The sequence below is a fragment of the Elephantulus edwardii genome, unplaced genomic scaffold (genome assembly GCF_000299155.1).
Source record: "Elephantulus edwardii isolate Elephantulus edwardi_28Jun2011 unplaced genomic scaffold, EleEdw1.0 scaffold00050, whole genome shotgun sequence".
NCBI lineage: Eukaryota > Metazoa > Chordata > Mammalia > Macroscelidea > Macroscelididae > Elephantulus > Elephantulus edwardii.
Window position 1 is genome coordinate 607,108 of NW_006399800.1, and position 22,238 is coordinate 629,345.

Below are 22,238 nucleotides of genomic sequence, written 5' to 3' on the forward strand. Positions count from 1 at the left end.
GTTTGACATACTTTGGACATGTTGTAAGGAAAGACAGGTCCTTGGAGAGGGACATCATGCTTGGGAGGGTGGAGGGACAGCACAGGAGGGGAAGATCCTCTATGAGGTGGACTGATTCAGTGACTGGGGTAATTGGGATGGGAGTGTCAGAGAAAGTGCAATTGGTACAGGACAGAGCAGGGTTTAGGGCTGCTGTACACAGGATTGCTATGAGTCGCGAGCAACTCGACAGCACATAACAACAACAGCAACAATTATTGCAGAAGCAGATGGCCCGTCTGCTTCCTAGTCTATCTTAGCCTCGAAGCCCTGCAGAAATTGGAAACTACTACTTTTCTGTCAGTGGATGATTCCGTAGTGGCCTGTGATATGGGAAGCTATACCCGCAGCATTTCAAATCCCAGCAGAGTCATCTATGGCAGACAGGTGTCAATCCTCCCTATATGGAAGTAAATCATATAAAACTGTAACTGTCTTCTTAGCTCCACCTTTTCTCCTAAGGGACCTTCCTGCTGACAAAGGTTTGGGGAGGGCCTCCTCCCTTGTCTTTACCCCCATTGTGCATCCTTGCCACCCGGCTCCTTTACCATGATGCTGTTCCCAAGCTCCTCCCACCCCAGAGAGAGTTCTGAATGCCCTTCAATCTGTCCTTTTCTCTCTCTCATACTGGAGGGCAGAGAACAGACTGTGAAACTGATGGAGGGCAAGGGGAAGGCAAACGGGAAACGATTATTGAATGAGCTGAGCCCTGCCAAATACATAAACTCTCACTTTGAAGTCATCATCTGACAGAAATGGAGAACCATGAAACCAAGAACAGGGAATGTAAAGCATCGATAGAGTGTTAAAAATGCTGGCTAGTCAGAGGATAAGCGAGAGGAAGGGCAGCAGGCTGTGTCCCTCTTTGGACTGAGGTTTGTCAACCAACACGTAAAGGGAGTGACCAAACATTTGATATGAGCCCTGTGATGTCGGAGTGAATGGAAACACTGTGATTTTGAAGAACACCGAAGGGGGGGTGGGAAAGGGTTAAATACTAATCCAGAGTATCCTATACCAGAGCCACACACAGGTACACGATGAATCACACAAATGCTATATTGAATAAATAAAAGCAAGTTGCCAAATAATAAAAAAAATGCAAGTATGCACTGTTTATGGATGCAAGCACTTGCAGTAAAAATGGAAAGACAGGGAAGAAGGTCAAAACTCTCTCAGTCACAAAAAGATAAATACCGCATAGTGTCACTGTTGTGAAACAGGGCTGACATCGGGGTTGGGGGGAGACTGAGAAAAATGGGATAAATAATGTAAACTGCATTGAATCAGATGAGGGAGAAAAAAGGGTTATGTGATTAGGTATTTTGTCATGACAGGAGTCCAGAGCAAAGGCTGCATAGTGGAGTGGTCTTGAAGGGAGGGATTTTATAACAAGGAAAGAATTTTTCTTTTACTTTTCAAAGAGAGGAGCAAACTTGGGGTGAGGGGTGGGCAGGGAGAAAAGTGTAACAATGAATGAATGGAAATTCAAAGTCTCTGTAAATGTTAATTAAAATTAATAATAATAATAATTAATAATAATAAAGAAAGATAACAAAGAAACAAACTCTGAATAGAAGGCAGTGGCTAGGTCTGGGAAGATGGGGCCCTTCTATGGAAAAAGGGGTATCTAGGACGAGGATGGAAGTTGAAGTTGGCACTCCTTGTTTTTCACACTGGGTTGGGGTACATGATGCTCCATATATTATTAATTTTTACTATTTCATACTTCTGAGATGTTTAAAATATTGTAAAAGAAGAAATTCTGACAACCTAAATTGTTAGCTTAGGAACAGGATCAAATGCTTGGGACTGGTCAAAGAGTTCTGTGATCTGACACCAGCAAGGACCCTTGGTGGCCCTTTGGGTAGAAACACCAGTCTGGGAGTGAAAAGATCTGTAGTTTGAACCCACCGGCCATTCTGTGAGTACAGATGTATACCCTTTGAAACTCCATGGGCGGTCTATCCTATGTGGTTGCAAACTTGATAGTATATTCTTTGTTTAGATCTGGTTTGTTCGTTTTTGTAGACACAAGCACAGCACCAATGGGCAATCTTGAAGACCCTGCTGACAGAGCTCTGTGGAATGAGTTTCAATCACTGAAACTCAAACTGTACCAAAACAAGATGGCCCTGGACCCACATTTCCAGACAGAAAGTCTGTCCCACCTGCGTGGACATGGACCACATAAATATCATAATTACAGAGCTCACTAAGAGGAGCAGGGAATTTCAGAAACTCCCTGTATTTCTCTATAGTACCAGCGTAGACAGTATGGCTATTTTTGTACTTCATTTGACATCAGTTCAACTTACCTGCTGCTCCATGGTGCTTGGATCAATAAAAGTCACCAGGTCTATAGAGAAGTAACCCACCACATGTCTCATTTTACAGGCATTTCCAATTTGGAGGCACATCGAATGGAGAACCTGGGGGTCCACTGATGTCTGAGGAAAAGTGGTGCCAGAGGAGACCAAGGGGCCGTCTGAGTGAAACTGGTCCCCCATGGACAGAACTTGGATGGCTCCGTCGGGCTCGATCAGCATGTCCACTGTCAGGTTGGTGATGCTCTGTGCAGGTGGAAACGCTTCGATCACGCCCCCTGGTGGGAAAAGCATGGAGAAGGTGAAAGAATGGGTTCATACAGAAGACTCAGTAGAGCAGGAGGAAAGAGCACAGGCTCTGCTGCTCTGTTGAGTTCAGATCCTGGAACAGTCAATGTCTTAGGAGACACCAGACAAGAAATCTAATTCTCTGACCTTCCTGTTCATCTTTTTCAAAATGGACATAAACCTCCAAAACCAGCCCTACCTCACTGGATCATCAGGAATTTTAAATCGGAAGTACTTAGCCCAAAGTGTGGCATGTAGTAGTGAGGCTCAATGAATGGCAGTGCTGATTTGGATTCTAACTGGGAAGACATCACAGAGAGTTTATAAGCATTTATCACCTAACTGATATACACAGAGATTATGGGGAAAATCTGCCAGGGGGAATTAACAGACCATAGACCAGTCTACAGCTTAATGACCAGTGTTCTTTCTGTTTAACTTCATTACTTGTCAAAGGTCTGACAGGCTTGGGTTTTTATCAGGCACAAGAATATAGTCCATTAGTCAGAGGACTCCTAAATATATGCCGACTGTAGAATCCTTTTAAATAGAGTGGGAGATGCTGCTTCTGCACTTCCTCATGGTTGATAAGAAGAGTTTTAGAACCGATATTTAATTGCTGTTGCTGTGTACTATCGCTTTGAAACTGACTCACAGCTAACCTTCCTGTGGTTGTAAATCCAACCACAGGATTTACAATGTTGTAAATCACATGGGAGGAGATTGCCCATCTGCTGGTGGATTTCAACCACATGCCTTGGGGTTGCTAATTCATTCCTTACCACTAGGCTATTCCTTACCACCTTACTACCAGGTCCTGTGCCATCCTTACAATACTTGCTATATTTGAGTCCATTTTGTGGGCCAGCTTAGTTGCTTCCACAAATATTTTATGATTCCTATTTTCTTACTCTAAGTGTAATACACACACATTGTTGTTGTTGTTGATTGCTGTTGAGTCAAGTCGAGCACGACTCATAGAGACCTTATGAACGAAAGGCTTGAAGTCTCTACATACATACATGTACACATACATACGTATATACATATGCATACACACACACACACACTCTGAAAGTATTGGATAATTTATAAGTAAAAAGTGTTCCCACTGGATCCTAATGATCTTAAGACAAACCTGACTTGCACTTTATAAATTTTCCAGAGGTGGGACATGTGTGGTCCTTTGTCCGCAGGTAGGCCACCAAGTCTGAACAGTATAAAATACACTCAAACTTGTTCCTGTTGAGTCAGAACCACAGCTGACCCTCCAGAAGGTTTTCAGAGGCTGTAAACCGCAAGGTAGAAGGATGCCCATCTTTTTCTCTTGGAGCCATGGGTGGATTTGAACTTCCAATGAGGTGCTGCCCAACTCCCTACTGATTAGGTGATCAGAACTCCCTACCAAAAAGTGATACCATCTCACCTCGATTGTTGTTGTTGTTGTTTTTATGTGCCATTGAGTCAACTATGACTCATAGTGACCCTATGAACAATGGCTCTGAACCTTGCCCTATCCTGAGCCAACCTCACCATGTCAGACATACCTGGCCTCATTGCCACAGTTACCATGTCAATCCATCTCCTCTGGGGCCTTTCTTTTCTGTGCTGACCCTCTAACCTTCCAAGCATGATAGCCTTCTCCAAGGACTGGTCCTTCTCAGTGATATGCCCAATGTATGTAAGATGGAGATCCTTGGCCCCAAGTAGCAGTGACAAAGTTTAACGGGATGGCAAGAAATAAATGTTGGCGAAGATCTGGAGTGATGGGAACTCTAATACATTGCTGGTGGTATTTATTGTAAAATGGTACAACCACTCTGGAAGGCAGTCTAGCATTTCCTCAAAAAGCTGAACATAGAAATTCCATATTACCCAGCCATTCCACTGCTAGGAATATGCCCCAAGGAAAAAAAGAACTGAGACATAAACAGAGATTTGTACACCAAGATTCATAACAGCATTATTCACAATAGCAAGAAAATGGAAATAGCCCAAAAGTCTCTCAATAAACATATGGATTGAAAAATGATACATTGATTCACATGATAGATACTATGCAACACTCAGGACCAACATTTTTGAAAAATATTGTATAATCTGGGAGATGCTAGGGAACATTGTGCTGAGTTCCATAAGAACAAATACTACATAAAACTATCATGGTAGAAGGATAACTAGTAAGATGTGGATAAAAGTCCAAAGCGGGAAGGGCAGGGGGGCTGAGCTTGGGAAGGGGAAAAAAATCATGTGGTCACAAAGAGCAGAGGGTGGGGGTGAAGGAGTTAGGAAAGATCCAGTGGGGACCTGAAGATGGTGATAGGGGTCATAGACCTGGAAAATGATGACAGTGGGAACAGATCAATGGTAATTAATTTTATAAAATACTGTGTGTAATGATTGTATGAAACACAATGTGAATGAAGGAATTCATGGAACACAATGCACATGAGAGAAACAAAATGTATATACATTTTGTATGCAAACCAATATAAAATTTTAAAAACTTCAACAAAACAGTGTATGTACACGTCACCAAAGACATTTAGATGGTGAACACAAGAAGAAATGTTCAAAGTCCCTAGCTCTAAGAGAGATGAAAATAAAAACAACTATGAGATATCATCTCACCCCAGTAAGAATAGCAAAATTCAACAGAGCAGCAAACAACAATTGTTGGTGAGGTTGTGGAGTAACTGGAACTCTTATTCCCTGTTGGTGGGAGTATAAAATGGTGCAACCACTATGGAAGGCAGTATGGCGCGTTCTCAAAAAGTTGCAAATAGAAATACCATTTGACCCAGCAATTCCACTACTTGGAGTATACCCTAAAGGAACCAGAACTGCTACCAAAGCTGATATGCGCACACTCATGTTTATTGCAGCTTTGTTCACAATAGTAAAAAGTTGTAAACAACCCAAGTGGCCATCAATAAATGAATGGAGAAGCCGTGGTATATCCACACAAAGGAATATTATGCAACACTGAATACAAAGAACTCATGAAAGATTATACAAAATGGGTGACCCTGCAGGACATTATGTGGAGTGAAATATTTCAGTCCCCCCCAAAAAACAAATACTGCATAATGCCACTGCTATAGAACAGGACTGTCATGGGGTTGGGGCGGAAACTAGGAAAAGAGGGGTCAAATAATTTACGTGGCACTGAGAAAGATGAGGGAGAGAACTGTATAAAAGGAATATATGATTAAGTATTATTGGCATGACAAGAGTCTAGAATAAGAGTTGCATAGTAAAGTCGTCAGGGGTGGGGGTGGGGGTGGGGAGATGACTGTATAACAATGAAAGAACTTTTTTCCAAAAAAAAGTGAACTGGGGTGGGGGGGCAGGGAGAAAAATGTGCAAAAATGAATGAATGAAAATCCAAGTTCTTTACAAACTTCCATTAAAATATCATATATATATAGTATATATATATAGTTAAACTCTAAGATGTTAATGATTAACAAATGCTGTCATATGTGACTTTATATAAATGACATCTTCCTCCTTAAATATTTATAAATTTAGTTGGAGCTTGTCCCAAAACCCCCTGAATTTGTAAAGAAAAATGGATTAATTTTGAAAATCACATATTAAATCTCTAATTTATTTATTTGGCCACAGTGTGCCTTTTTTCCCCCAATGGGGCCTTCTTGTGTGTATGTGTGTTACATTTAACTGTTGATTGCTGGGGATTTAGCAAGGTAAATGCAACAAAGGAGTCTCTAAATCAGTTCCTTTATAGCTTTAGTTCTCACATATGCTCTGGAAAAGGAGCTTAGTTACACAATAGCTAAGTCTCAGTTGTTAATTGAAAGATTGACTGCTCTGAACCTACTGGGTGGCTCAGTGGGAGAAGACCTGAAGAGCCACTCTTGTAAAGATTACAACCTTGGAAGTCCTCTGGGGGTAGTTCCTCTGTACCTGGTACTATGAGTCTCAACTGACTTTGCAGCACATAGCAACAACATGCTCTGAAAGACAGTGCTGCAGTGGAAACATTATTCTTTATGGTTTACAAGATGACTTCAAATATTTTATTTCAATTAAGTTGTGAGCATCACGGCTACAGCCTTTACATTGTTACTTTTTTTTCTTCCAAAATAACTAATTCCTCTAAAAAAATCCCAAAAGCTAAACAATCTATTTTGCCTTTGATAAAATTGTATGACACAACAAACATCAAATCATTAGCACTGGTTTGTGGCCATTAAGGCTTTTAGAAGAAATGAAACAGACAATAGTGGAAGGTGGTGGGAGATAGATGGTGGTTGTCCCCTCTCACTCAGTAAATGTTTATGCAGGGACTGCACTATGTGCTTGGCTCAAGGGCGACAGAAACTCCACAAACACTGATTTCAGTGCAAGAGTTCTGAGACGTGTTCCAGCTTTAGGATTTAGCTTTGGGTTTCCATTCAGCACTTATTGTGTTGTTTTCTCACCCCATACCAGCATTGAGTCTCAGTTTCTTCCTCTTTAAAACTGGGTGGATAAAACTCATTCTGCCTCTCACAAGTCAGCATTGCATTTGCAACATGGCTGAGAAGCAATGCTAGAACTGTGGCCTCAGCTTGTGGTTCTTCTACAGCTCAGGTGAGACAGTGTCTGGGAAAACATGGTCTCATGTATAAAATTCATATGAAAGTAAATATTTTCTAAAATTTATTTTATTAATTTTTTAAAATTCTTTTTTATGTGTGTATCATCAAATCAGATCTGCCTGGTACAGGAGGAGATTGTCCCTCCTTCTCCAGCAGAGCATCTGGTAGATCTGAACTGCACACCTCTGGGATGCAGTGCAGCTTCTTACAACCTAGCCACCAGAACTCATCGGAATTAAGTCTTTTAAAGAAAAGTTTTACCAGTTGACCTTGAAAGAGTTCGAAACTTCCTAACCTTCTATTCTGGAGGATCTTTATAATCTCCCTCTCTCATTTGGGGGAAAAATAAAATTCCCCATTTCCTGATCAATTTTTGTTCAAAGTATCTTATTTTCCATTTAGTCATGGGACTGACTCAGTTTTTTGTCACTGTAATTTAATTTTCAAGTGGAGAGGACTGTGGAGTCATGCGGCACAACCCCCTCTCCTTTCCAGCACCTCTTACAAGATGGCTGGTCGTCCAGCCTGAACTTGTTATGTGCCCGTCAAGTCGCCTGTGACTCATAGAGACCCTATCAACATGGATCTGAAGCCTGCCCTATCCTGTGTCGTCTTCCCCATCTCTGACATACTTGAACACGTTGCCACAGTCAACATGTCAATCCATCTTCTTTTCTTATGACCTTCCAAACATGCTGTCCTTCTCCAAGAACTCATCCCTCCTAACAACATGCCCAAAGCACATGAGATGAAGTCTCACCATTGTTGTCCCAAGGAGCAGCACTGTTTTCACATTCACCTGTTTGTTCTATAGGTAGTCCATAGGATATTGAGTACTCTTCTCCAACACCACAACTCAAAGGCATAAATTCCTCTGGCATCCTTAGTCACTGCACAACTTTCAGAGGCATGACAAGTAACTGAGACTGTCCTTTGCAGTCACTACAGGTGGGAACTGGCATGACAGTGTGTTTTTGGTGGGCATATCTGAGCGTGACAGCTATCATGTGGATGGCAGAGCTCAGATGTGCTCTGCCCTGCAGTGACTAGAGTGGACAGACAGTTCCTGTGGTCTGTCAAACTAGCCTTCTCTTACTGTTCATGTGGTAACCAGATAAGAATGCCTTCATTAGGCTATAGCCATCAAGAAAGCAAGGGGGTAGCACAAATATGTGCCTCCGTGTAGCATTCACACAGGGGCCTCTGAGACCAGAGAATATTATCATCATTAAGTGCCATTGAGTTGAGATGGCTTATAGCAACCTTATTAACAACCCTATGAATGATCTAAACCCTCTTGTATCTTGTGCTACCCTCAACATCTCTGACACACTTGACCCCGTTGCTGCACTCTCTGCATTAATCCACCTGGTTGAGAGTCGTCTTCTCCTTTGCTGTCCCTTCACCTTTCAAAGTGTTATGTCCTTCTCCAAGGAATAGCCTCTCGTAGCAGCATGCTAGCAGCATCTTTGCTTCCAAGGAGAAATTTGGCTTTACCATCCCTAAGACGTATCTGTTTGTTCTTTTGGCAGTCAATTTTTCTTCTGTCATCCTTATTCGTTATCCAGCACTTGGATGCATAGCAGATGATTGAAAAGACCATGGCCAAATCAGGCACACTTTAGTCTTCAAATGGACATACATCATTGCTCTCCAATAATTTGGAGAGTCCCCTTACTGCACACTTTCCCAGTATTGACTATGGATACAAATAAAATTAAGTCATTGAGAATTTTTATCTTTTCTGCATTTATCATGGTCCTGTTGGTCCATCAGTGAAAATTTTTGTTTTCTTGACATTTTGATGCAGTCCATGTTGAAGGCTGCAGTGTTTGATCTTCTTAGCAACTGTTTCGAGTCCTCCTCATTTTCAGCAAGCAAAAGCACATGGCTTTGAAGCAGAGACTGGAGACTAGCATCATTAAAGCCTCACTTCTGGACCTCATGGTGTTGGAAAATGAAGATAAGTTAGGATGATCATGATGAAAAGATGGCACTGGCATTGTTTTCTGGCCTGAAGGGGATCCTTTTTTGGAAGTTTTACCTTTAGAACAAGGGGCAGGCCAAGAGGTCAACAAAGAGAAGTAAGGGGGAAGGAAGGGAAATGAAAGAAATGGAAACAGAACAACCAAACTCAATTACAGAGAATGTTGACACACTGTAAGAAACTAATGTCACGAAGTCAATTGTCAAATGGGAACCCAATTTTCTGTGGGAACAACTTTCACAGAACATACTATAAGATATTATTTAAGGGGATGAGGGAGAAAGAGCCTGGGGCAAGGCAGTGCAAATGGCTTGGACACAACTACGGACCTGAAGGCTGTGCAAGCAGTGCCTCAGAAATCAGGCCTGGAGATTGGCTCTGTAAAGGTCACAAACCCTACAAGGCAGCTCTTTTCAGTAAAACATGAGGCTGTCGTGTGTCAAAATGGACTCAATGGTGGAATGTTAGTTTGCTGGAGAAGCCTGTAGAATCAGAACAAAGTTCATTTCTGCTCTTCTAGGAACTAGAAGGGGAAATGAACATTTCCTAAGGACTTATTTTGTGTTGGGCTCCATGATAGAAACTTCCATACTTATTACTTCATTGAAATCAACAATCATATGAGTAGGAAAGTAGGTGAGAAGCCTGCCCTCTGAGGGTTTTTGACTTTCACTCACAGCCATAGATGAGATCCAGACCAAGGCTATCTGATTCCAGATGGGGAAGTCCCTAGTGCAAAAGCGGGCGGTGGAAGTTAAAGACCTTGAGCTATACACTTCATGTGTGGTAGGTGCAGGTTCTATTTACTTAAGAAGCTGGGTGCAAAATGAGTATGTGGGCAAGGTTTCAAAAAGAAAAAAATATTTGGACATAGGAGCACTTTCCTAAACCACTACTAGGAATGCAAGGTATTTCTAAAGGCCCTGAGTTGACCCACAACTACAAGTCAAGGTTGTGTAAGGACCAATCCGCAACAGAAACTTTACAGTCTTATTTACCTTGACTGAGAAATGTTTGGAGGAATTTCTCCCATGTCGGGAACCGTTTCTCATTGACTGGCTGTGCGTGCTGTGCTAAAATGCCCGCCAGCTCCTCAGAGATCTTCACCAAAGCTGGCTCCTGCAGAAACAAATTAAATAGAACCACAAGCAATTTTACTACAGAAATGAAAACTGCTTGTGGAGTGATTAAAAACCAGGCCTCCAACAGGCAAAAAAAATGTGGTTACTGTTTACCCAGAGTCAGAAAGCCATTTTGAACATTTTCTCTCTTTTCCCAGCCATTTCAGTTTTCATATTTCAAAGCGATTTGGCCCTCAAAAACTGCCGATCGTGGTGTCTGTTGTCTTGGAAAGACACCTTCCACCTGAATGTCATGGGACCCAGGCTTCAGGTCCACTGTGGCCTGTGATCAGCTGAGCATCCCCGAGCAATACGGGACTCAGTTTCCCTTTATGGAAAATGTAGAGCTAGATAGTTTTTCCCTTGTCTTTTCAGTCTTGATGACTTTTTTTATTTTCAGGTCCCAACAGGGCTGATGCTGGGATTAATCATAGAGTTGTCAAAGCATAACTACGGTGTTTCCAAATCTTTAATCTGTGCTCTTTCCCAGTCACTATGGGTCTGGACATTCTAGACTTATGGGATCAAAGCTTTAAACCATGGGCTGAAGCTGTAAAATCTAGAATTTCGGGCAGGGGAGGGTTGGACGAGCAGGGCCAGTCTCAATCTGCCTCAAACTCCCACACTATGCTGGAGTCTCATCTGCCTAAATGAGATATGCTGGCGCCACAACCACTGAGCCTTTTGTCAAAATGAAAACAGTTGGAAACCCTCTGGCTTTTTGATATGAAAGGCCTTGGTTTGCCAGGACAGTATAGAATTTTAAAAATTTTTTGTGTGTCTGAGGCTCTAGAGGATGCCATGCCCTTTCCTTTTAGACACTGTAAAGATTTTTTTCACTCAGAAGCTACCTCATCAGATTTTTCTTCCTGCTAGGAGTGGGCAGGGCATTACAAAACAATTCAGTGGGCAGTGCTGGTATTTAAAATACAGGACATGGAATGTATGCAGGAATTAGGAAAGATCCAATGAGGATCTAAAAAGATGGGGAATAGTGGGCATAGATCAATGGTGATTAATTTTATAAAACACAATATATATGAGTGATCAGTTGAAACACAAAGTGATTGAAGGAATGTGTGAAACACAGTGCACATGAAAGATACAATATGTATACAATTAATGTGCACAGACCTACATATATATGTATAAATAGTCATATATAAAGTACAATATAGACCTAAATATAAACTATAATATATAGAAACTATTAGATCTAAATTATATATATATTTAAAGTACTAGGTGTTCAAGTCTTTTTTTTTTTCATAGAGTTACTATGAGTCGTACTCAACTTGACTACAGTTAACAGCAAGAACAGATGAAAAGGAGACAGAGGAAGCAGTTCTACTCTGTTAGGTGGGCTCTCTTGGTTGAGAGTCCTGTGGAATGTTTAGTTGTTTTTATTTTAAGCCTCTTGTTTAGAGTCAACACCACCTCCTGGCAGGCCTTTGTATTTAAAAGTCTGTTAGGCTCTTGGGCCTCGTGTAATTATAATTTATAGGAACATTCTTCTCCTGGTGTAGCACTGGTCTGCCAATTTGCTGTACTGAGGTAACCTGGAGTGGCTATGTGGCTATGATGCTGAACTCTGTGCCATTGGGGTGTCAGAATACCATAATGGTTACCCATGGTGGACAGTGTTTGGTGGAGCTCCCAGATTAAGACATATCTGGGAGCAGGAGTGGCATCCACTTCCTAACAACATGCCTCTGGAAACTCTATGAACTTTGAAAAATGACAAGAGTTACAGAAAGACTTCAGGTCATTTGTTCATAGGGTCGCTATGAGTCATCCTTGACTTGATGACAATCAACAACAACAACATATGTGTGTGTGTGTATTAGGATCAGTAGTTGGAAAACATTGACTTGGTGACAGAGAAATGAGGCTGCAGATAGAATGTTAGAATTCTGTACATCCAATGATTTATTCATTGTAAATACCTTTTATAAGAAACACAAACGCAGGCTAGACACATGGATTTCAACTGATGGTATGCATAGTGGAAAAAAGTCACTGGGGAAGCTCAATATCAGCTATGAAAACTAGGCCAGGTGCTGACTGTGGAACAGATCACCAACAACTCATATGGAAGTTCAAGGTAAAGTTGAAGAAAATGAAATAAAATCCACAGGAACCAAAATTTGACCTTAATGTCTATCCCACTCGAATTTCAAAACCATCTCAGGAACAGGTTTGAGGCCTTGGACACCAATGAGAGAAGACCAAATGAGCTGTGGGAGGATATCAAGAATATCATCCATGAAGAATGCAAAGGCAGAAAAGAAAGAAAAGACCAAGATGGATGTCAGATGAGACTCTGAATATTGCATTAGTGCACCGAGAAGCCAAAGCTAAAGGAAGAAATCAAGAAATTATGGAGCTGGGGAGCTCTGGTGGCCTAGTGGCAAGGAGCTGCAACTAGAATCCCAGTGGCGAACGGTTTGAATCCACCAGATGCTCTGCCGGAGAAGGAGGGACAATCTCCTCCTGTACCTGTCAGATCTGATTTGACGGTACACGCACACAAAAATAATAATAATTTTAAAAAAAAAAGAAATTATGGAGCTGAACAGAAACTTTCAAAGGTTGCTCAGGAAGACAAAGCAAAGTACTATAATTAAATGTGCAAAGACCTAGAGTCAGAAAATCAAAAGGACCAAACTTGTTCAGCATTTCATAAGCTGAAGGAATTGAAAAACAAATTTAAGACATGAGTGGCAATACTTAAGGATGTGTTGGGAAGAATATGAAATGATCCAAGAAGCATTAAAAGAATATGGAAAGAGTATACAGAGTCACAGTACCAGAAGGAAATGACTGACATCAAAGAATTTCATGAAACAAAGTATGAGCAAGAGCCTGTGGTGATGAAGAAAGAAGTTCAAGCTGCTCTGAAAAAACTGGCAAAAATCAAGGCTCCAGGAATTGATGGCATGTCAATTTACATACTTCAACAAATGGAGCTGCTCTTGATATGCTAAGTTGTGCCAAGAAATCTGGAGGACAGCCACCTGGTCAACTGACTGGAAGAGATCTATATCTGTTTCTATTCCAAAGAAAGGTGATCCTACAAAATGTGGAAATTATCAAACAATATCATTAATATAAAATGCAAGCAGTATTTTGCTGAAAATGATCCAAAAACGACTGGAACAGCACATCAGCAGAGAACTGCCAACAGTGCACGCTGGATTTAGAAGAGGTTGTGGTACTAAGGATATTCTAGCTAATGCTAGATGGATCTTGGCTGAAAGCAGAGAGTACCAGAGAAATGTCTATCTGTGTTTCATTGACTATGCAAAGGTGTTTGAGTGTGTGGATCACAACAAACAGTGGCTGACTCTGAGAAGAATACGAATCCCAGAACAGTTGATTGTGCTTATTTGAAACCTCTAGTTGTTAGTTGTCAGAACAGAGAAAGGAGAAAAAGACCCTAGATGAGATGGATTGATTCAATGATGGATTGTATCAGAGGCAATAAGATTGGCACAGGATAGAGCAGGGTTTAGTGCTCTTGTACAGAGGGTCACAATGAGTTGAAAGTGATGCAATGGCACATAACAAGAACAACTGTGTATATATATATATACACACACATATATATTTATTTTTATATATGTAAAGCATAACCACAACAAACAAAAATAAAAACAAAACCCAACAACAAAAACAAGACATAGTCAAGAAAAACTTAGAATTTCCTAAGCTAAGGGACCGCTGAGCAATTTGGATGAATCAGAAAAGCATCAGCTTTGCAAGTTAGGTGGGGCTGACAGGAATCCTAGAAATCACCTGCATGTCTGTTTCCAATTTCCCCTAAGGTTTAAAGTGACTCTCCCCTCCCTGCCCCTTTGTTCTCAACTCCTGAGAACATCTGAAACATTCTGGGTCCAGTGTTCGCTGTAAACCTACAACAGAAGACAAACATCTGAGAGGGTACTCAAGGCGAGTATGAAAAATTGGCAGAGTTTCTGAAACAGCCAGAAAAAATCACTGTGGAAGAATCTCATTACTTAGCTTACTAAATGCCTGACACACAAAACAAAACAAAATTCCACAAGGAACAGAGGGAGTTCCCTGCCCACTCTAGGTTCTGGATGACTGGTGCACAGTGAGGGGAGGTCTGTTAAGCAGGGCTGGGGAAGTTGGTTCATGCAGGGAGCTCATGCCTCTCCATGAAAAGACAAGGAAAACTGCTATCAGAGCCTTTCCTGCCCTTCATGTCCTGCACAATATAACACATTTTCTTATCTTTACTGTGAACGAACTACCTGGCTCCCCAAAGCCCTGCATCTAAACCACGCGTAAGTATTGTGAAGAGTAGCTCCAGCCACCCAGGCCTCCTCTGTGTTCCTTCTTTGAGAAATGCTATAAAAGCCCATCTTTTTGTTTACAATTTATAGTTTTAAAGACAACACACCTACCGAATCCTGCAGTGGTTAAAGGATTTGACTGCATATCAAAAGGTTATCAAACCTACTAGAGTCTCCAAGGGAGAAGGGTGAAGCAATGTGTTTCTGTAGAAATTTACAGCCTTGGAAAGTCTATGGACAGTGGTGTATCTTTCTACAGGGAAATTATAAATAGCAATCAGCTCAGTGGCAATGGGTATTTTCACTTTGAGTCTGCCTAATATTCTAATTTGAAATCTGATATAGTATATACACTAGAACAAGTCAGTGTGTGCTGTTTGAACCAATGTAAGCAATCGATCAATAATTCATTGATCTATTTGACTTTCTCATAAAGAACTCTAATAGTTGGAGGAGAAAAGCCCATCTTTTGTTTTATTTATGTTTCAGTTAAAACTACCCTACTCGACAAGCAACTAAAAGCTATCAAATGGGGAAATGACAACCTCTTCAACAAATGGGGCTGGCAAAACTGGACTGCTAACTGCAGAAAGCTGATACAGGATCCACATCTCACACCATACACAAAAAAAGTCACCTCAAGATGGATCAGAGTCCTGGGAGTAAATCCCAAAACCATAAAGCCCGAAGGAGACAAATTGGGACCAAATTTAGAAGGCCTAGTCTATGGTATAATGAGACTGCCAAATACAGCCAGAAATATACAATCTGGTGAGAATAAAATTAATGAATGGAACCTTCTAAAGATTAAATCTCTGTGCTCATCAAAATGTTTTTTCCAACAGAGTGAAAAGAAAACCTACTGACTGGGAACAAACATTTGGCAATACCATCTCAGACAAGAGTCTCATAACAAAAGTTTACAGAATACTCATGGGCCTCCAGAAAAAAAAGACTGATAATCCAATTACAAAATGGGCAAGAGACATGGAAGGACTTTTCAAAGAGTAGGACATGTGAATGACCCACAGACACATGAAGAAATGCTCCAAATCACTGGCAATAAAACTCAGTTTCATAAGGACAAATAGTGTATAAGAAAGACCATTATTGTATAACAAGTATGAGGATCCAAGGGGGGGGCTTAATCATAGGGTCACACAATTTGATGGGTGGAGGAAGGGATGGGTAAACGAAATGGGAAAGATCTGGTGTGAAAAACAATGTATACAAATTTTATGAACTTTGTATGTAAACCAGTATAAATTTTTTTTAAAGCAGGAAATTATTTTTTTTAAAAAGGGAGAGATGCAAATAAAACCCACAATGAGATACCATCATACCCCAGTAGCAGTGGCAAAGTTTAGCAGGACAGCAAGTAATAAGTGTTGGAGAGAATGTGGCAAGATAGGAACTCTTATACATTGTTGGTGGGATTGTAAAAAATGGTACAACTACTCTGGAAGGCAGTATGGTGCTTCCTCAAAAAGCTGAATGTTCATAGCAGCATTATTTACCACCACAAGAACATGGAAACAGCCCAAATGTCTGACCACTATGGAACGGATCGAGAAATTATGGTACATTCACATGATGGAATACTACGCAGCATGCAGGACTTATGATTTTGTAAATTACTATCTAACTTGGGAGGGACTAGAGAGCATTATGCTGAGTGAACTAAGTCTCATAAAGATAAATACTGTGCAAGACAATTAATGTAGAATGAGTATGAGGATCCAAGGAGGGGAGTGGGGAGAGGACGGGTGAGGATGGGCAGTGGAGGAGGAGGATATAATCATAAGGTCACACAGTTTGATGGGTGGAGGAAGGGGTAGGAAAGGGAAAGTGGAAAGATCCGGTGTGAAAAACAATGTTTATGAACTTTGTAAGTAAACCAGTATATTAAAAACAAACAAAACAACAAGACACACACACACACACACACACACACACACACACACACACACACACACACACACACACACCCCTCCTACTCTTCTCTTACAAAGAAGTCTATTGATTTTGTTTCATGAAGTAGCCTAAAGTTGGGACAGTGAGCAATGGATTTGTCTCACTGACCTACTTGGAAAAATGGAATTAAGGAAGAGATGCCTCAAAGCCAGGTCCTCTCCTAGGAAATGGAAGGATTCTCTTTCTGCCTTGATGAAAAGGTCTTTCTCTGGCCCACATCTGGAAGTTGTTGAATCATGTACCCAGTTACTTGCTATTACAAACTGAATTGTTTGATCCTCTGGCAAAAAAAAGGGGGGGGGGAGGATCGTGAATCTTATCACCCCTGGTGGTACAACAAAGCCTTATGCTCAACTATGAATTTAATGTTTGGCAGTTTGAAACCACTCACAGGAACCAAGAGAAGTAAAGTTCTGCAATCTGCCTCTGTTAAGATTACAGTCAAGAAACCCCAAGAGCAGTTCTGCTCTGCAATCCATGGGGTCACCAGGAATTAGAATCAGCCAGCAATTACTTCTGTATGTGTGAATATGACTCTGTTTAGAAATAGAGATTTACTTTTGTTATGTTAATGAGGTCATACTCAGTAAAGTGGGCCCTGAACCTAATTTCTTCTGAGTGGTAACTCATAAAAAAGGTGAAAAGACACACTCTGAGGGAGAAATGCATCTGTAAGTTGTACAGGAATGCTAGTGATCGCTGGCTGCCACCAGAATTTAGCAGAAGCAGTGGCCATGGCTAAAACTCTGCTCTGGACTTTACTTCAGAAATGTGAGGGGGTGGAGGTGGGTGGGAAATTTCTGTTCTATATAGACATTCAGGTTTGGTTGCTTTGTTGTTTTTCTTTTTAAATTCTGTTATGGTGACATTCAACTCAAAATTCAAATGGAACACTGGTGGTGAAGTCAGCTGTGAGTTGGTTCCACCTTGGTGGCATTTGTAATGGTGACACTAGGTCACTAAAACACTGCTGTGTGGCTATTCACACCTCAAAAGAGCAAACATTCGTTCATTTATCCATGTATTGCAAGATTATTGTGGCTGTATACTGTCGAAGTGGAACTGACCCCCAGCTGACTGTCTAGTGAGTTTTCATATGGGAGCAGTGGTGGATTCAAACCACGTGCCTTTGTCATTATAGCATAGCTTCTTACCAACCTTTGGAGAAACTTCTCAAGGGGAAGCAAGCATTAATGCGTGTGGTGGGCGAGGATGAGGAAGAAGCAGCGAAAGAGCAGAGGGAAGTCTTTCTAAGTCAGTCTTGAAATGCCACACTATCAATTGAGGACCAAGGATTAAAGCCCCAGATGATCTGGCCTGTGGCCACTCCGTAGCCGGATCTCCCTCCGCTCAGCTCCCAGCTGCCTTCTGAACTGCCTGGCTCGGTCTCCTTCCTCTGCCTTCCTTCCTGTTCCTCCTCCCATGGCTTGCTTCTCTGACCTTTTCTGAGCTCTATCCAGTCATGCCTCTGCTATGAAGCCTTCTCTGCCACCCTGATCGGTGTCCTTTTTGGGTGTCCTCCAGCTCCCATGGGGCTCCTCAATGGCATGGATGATGGCTTTGATGGCTGCCCCTCTGGTTCAGGCAACTCTAAATGTTTATGGAATGAGTCACGACAGTGGTGACACAGCAACCCGATCCTTAACAGCTGAGCTGACAGAGGAGAAGTGTGAAACTTCTCAACAGGCACTGCGTTGCCAGGAGCCACCACTTAAGACTCACCAATTCTTCCTGAGCCGGTTTTATGGAATCCCCTGACTCTGAGGGGCACTGAGGAGATGAACAAGGTGACATTTGTGAAGTGTCATCTCACATGCAACAAGCGATGGGAGGGCAAAGCACTCATGTGTAAGGATGCTTCTTCTGGGAGGTCAAGCGACCACCACTGCCCTGTTTACGGAGCCGACCTTTCGGCTTCAGCCCTGAGTGTGTCCACTGGGCACGAAGCCATGGCTGTGGCACATTCTCTGGAGGAAGGAGGGCTGTGGGAACATGCAGGATGAGTCAAATCTCATCAGGAGAAGGTGGGGTGGTGTTCAATAGGAGGTCCTGGAAACAGCTTGCAGCCATGATAAACTCCTAGAGAGTTATTTTGCAAGTGTCTGATGGGAACTAAATGGATTATATTAAGAATAGGCTTAGTACCAGGGAGATAGAATTGTCTTTCTGCTGTTGTGCGTTGAGTGATTTTGACTCTTAGTGATCCTGTAGAATAGGGCAGAAGTGCCCATATTTTGTTTCCTAGATTGAGAGTTGGTAAAAGAAGACCTTCAATGGGATGGGCTGTCACTGTGACCCCTATGCCGGGTTGAAGCACAGCAGAGATAAGAGGCCGGCACAGGATCAGGTCAGTGTTTGTTCTGATGTGCACAGGCCCACTAGGAACCAGAGACGGCTCATCGATGCCTACCAGCAACAATCTTGACAGGAAGAAATTGTCACATCTTTCTCCCATAAAGAAGCTGGTGGGTTCAAACACCAGTCTTTCAGTTATCAGCCCAGTGATTTACCCATTGTGCTACTTGTTGTTCTTATGTGTTATGTTGTGTTAAGTTACCTGCGACTAATAGCGACTCTATGTATAACAGCTCTGAGGACTGCTCTATTCTGAGCTAGTCTCACTGACTCCACCACACCTATTCCCCTTGCCCCAGTACTGTATCAATCCATCTCATTGAGGTCTTCCTCTCCTGTGCTGTCCCTCCACCCTTCCAAAAATAATGTCCTTCTCTAAGAACTGGTCCCCCCTGGCCATGTGCCGAAAGTATGTGAGATAGAGCTTCAAAATCCTAGCCTCCAAGGAGAACCTTGGTTTCTCCCTCTCCAAGACAGACTTAATTTGTTTTCTTGGTGGTCCATGGTGTGTTCAAGATTCTTCTCCAGTGCCACAACTCAAAGGCATAGATTCTTTTTCTGTCATCCTTAGTCATTGTCTAGCTCTCTGATTGTCCTTCTTGTTGTTGTGTGTGTGGAGTAGGAATTGACCCATAGCTGACTCTACAGTGGGTTTTCAGAGGAAACTGCCCATCTTTCTCCCATGGAGCAGCTGGTGGATTTGAACTGTGTGCCTTTGGTATTGCAGCACCGCTTCTTACCACGGGGCCACCTATACACCCCCCAAAAAAGAATTAAGCAGGACTTGTGACTCATGGCTACAAAAAGAGAAGCAAAGTGACACCTATGTGTAAGAACTTCTGTTAGGCCCCTCTCTTTAGTCCCCAAATGGCCTAGTGGTAAAGAATTGTGTTGCCAACTCAAAGCCTTGTGGTTTGAATCCACTAGCTGCTCCATGGGAGAAAGATGGTCAGTCTCCTCCTGTGTGATTTAATGTCTCTGAAAGGCTGTTAGAGAGTCAGCTATGAGTCAGTTCCCACTTGTTGGTACAAAACAACAACAACGTCCCCCAGAAGTAATAATATGTTTTCTTCTAGGGAACCAAATCTGCTCATAAACTTGTGTTAGGACATAGAGTCAGGGGCAAGGGTAATCTCACAGCAGTGATTAAAAAAACAAAACTAAGAACACTGTCTTCCCTGAGACCCAGCAACCAATGACTTCATATAAATGTCAGAAGCACAGATTCAGTTTTTGGGGAGAGTCTGCTCTCAAGTGACCATTTACATAGTTCTAACATAGTGCTGCATCGGGCCAATCTGCTCTCAAAGTCCTCTTTAGAAAAGATGTCATTTTATAGGTTAAGTTGTGTCTGCCTGACATTTTCAATGGTTTTATGTGCATTTGAAGGCTGGACAATGCACTATGGAAACCAAAGAAGAATCTAAGCCTTTGAGTTGTGGTGTTGGAAGAGTATTGATTATCCCAATGAACTGTCAAAAGAACAAGTAAATCTCTCCTAGAGGAAGTGCAAGCAAGGTGATCCTTAGAGACAGAGAAGTGAGAGTTCATCTCACAAATATTAGGCATGGTGGTCTTGGAAAAATATAATATGCTTGGAAAAATAAAGGGTAGGTGAGAAAGCAAAAGACCCTCAAGGAAATGGATTGATACAGTGATGACAATGATCTTAAGCATGGTGGAGATTGTGTTGAGGGCACAGGACCGGGCAAGGTCTCTACCTGCTGTTCATAGGATTGCTAGGAGTCATAGCTGACTAGATGGCACCTAATGATAACAATATAATTATTACAACTTTAAGGGCTGATGCTAAGAGAAGAGTTGTGACTATTCAGGTTTTCTGTCCAGAACAAAACTTCACACACAGATGCACACATACCACTACATTCAGAGAAATTATCAGAGCAGTGGTTTTGAAATAGTGTCTCTTGTCATAGTAGATCCCTATTATTTTATTTGTTCCTTATAAGGAACAAATATCAGGAACAAATAAGATAATAGATTGATTTCCTATGAGGCAGGCTAGCAAAGTGTTAGTTCTCTCAGTTTACAAGTGGGAAACCAGAGCACCCTGAACAGGTAAGAGGTTGCTGGCTGGATCTTTAGTCTCAGCTACTGGGTGACACTCCAACACATGGTTGAAGGAAAAGAACAATGGGATTGAGCAAACTATTGGAGAGCTTGCTTTCTTTCTGCTATCCTCTTAAAGTGTGTGTGTGTGTGTGTGTGTGTGTGTAATATCTGCTCTAAGATGGAAACCAGGGTGTAATTTTCTCTATTTTATTTATTTCAAAAATTTGTGAGATGAGTAGTTAGAAAGTGTTTTTCTGTAATAGAATCCATTGAGCAGATCATTTAAAACCGATGCCTTTTTGAGTATAAAAAAAAATGGGCATTTTGTGAATGATGAATTTTAGAACATACACTTTCTCTCTTTTGACAAATATAAAACATGCAGATTTTAATTCTGTCATGGGCATCCTGGCTCTGGCCTTGCAGCTCAGCTGGCCTGGTAAGCCCAGAAAAACAAATAATGTCCATAGATATTTCAGCTCCATTTTCACCACCAGCACTCTCTTGGTTACTCTTTGTCCAGGGCTCCCATTTACCCCTCTGGGCAACCAGCTATAATCATGACATTGCAAGTTTCCAAAAGAACATCAAAAGATGGAAGAGTCTCCACCAGGCGACCAGTGCATCTCAGACTCCAGTCTATCAAACTGGGCCCTGCCTCTTAGCTCCCTTCCATTTTCCATCAAGAAAAGTATAAATTTGAAGGAAGTATAAATTTGACTGAGGGAAATTCAGTATATCTCAGGGGAAGCTGCTAGCACATCCAATTTAATTCTTCCCTCTATGAGTACAGTTACTTCAACTCTGGAGAGCTCCTTTGTCCAAATCAAGTAAATATTCATTCTCACATTCTGTCTCCTCTCTCTCTCTCTCTCTGTGTGTGTGTGTGTGTGTGTGAGAGAGAGAGAGAGAGAGAAAGAATATGGATAGGAGAGAGAAAGCATACAACTTAGAATATTCTCAAAGCTCCCATTTGATTTTAGAAGTTTCTTTGTCTGCAGTGGTGTAGTAAGTAAAATACCTTCTTGAGTAATTGACCTACCCAACCCATCAAACACTATTGTTCAAAAGACAGTGTTCAAAATAGAAAACCAAGGAATCACCCTAGATTTCTCAACTTTATAGAGGCTCCTAGTATCAATAAATGA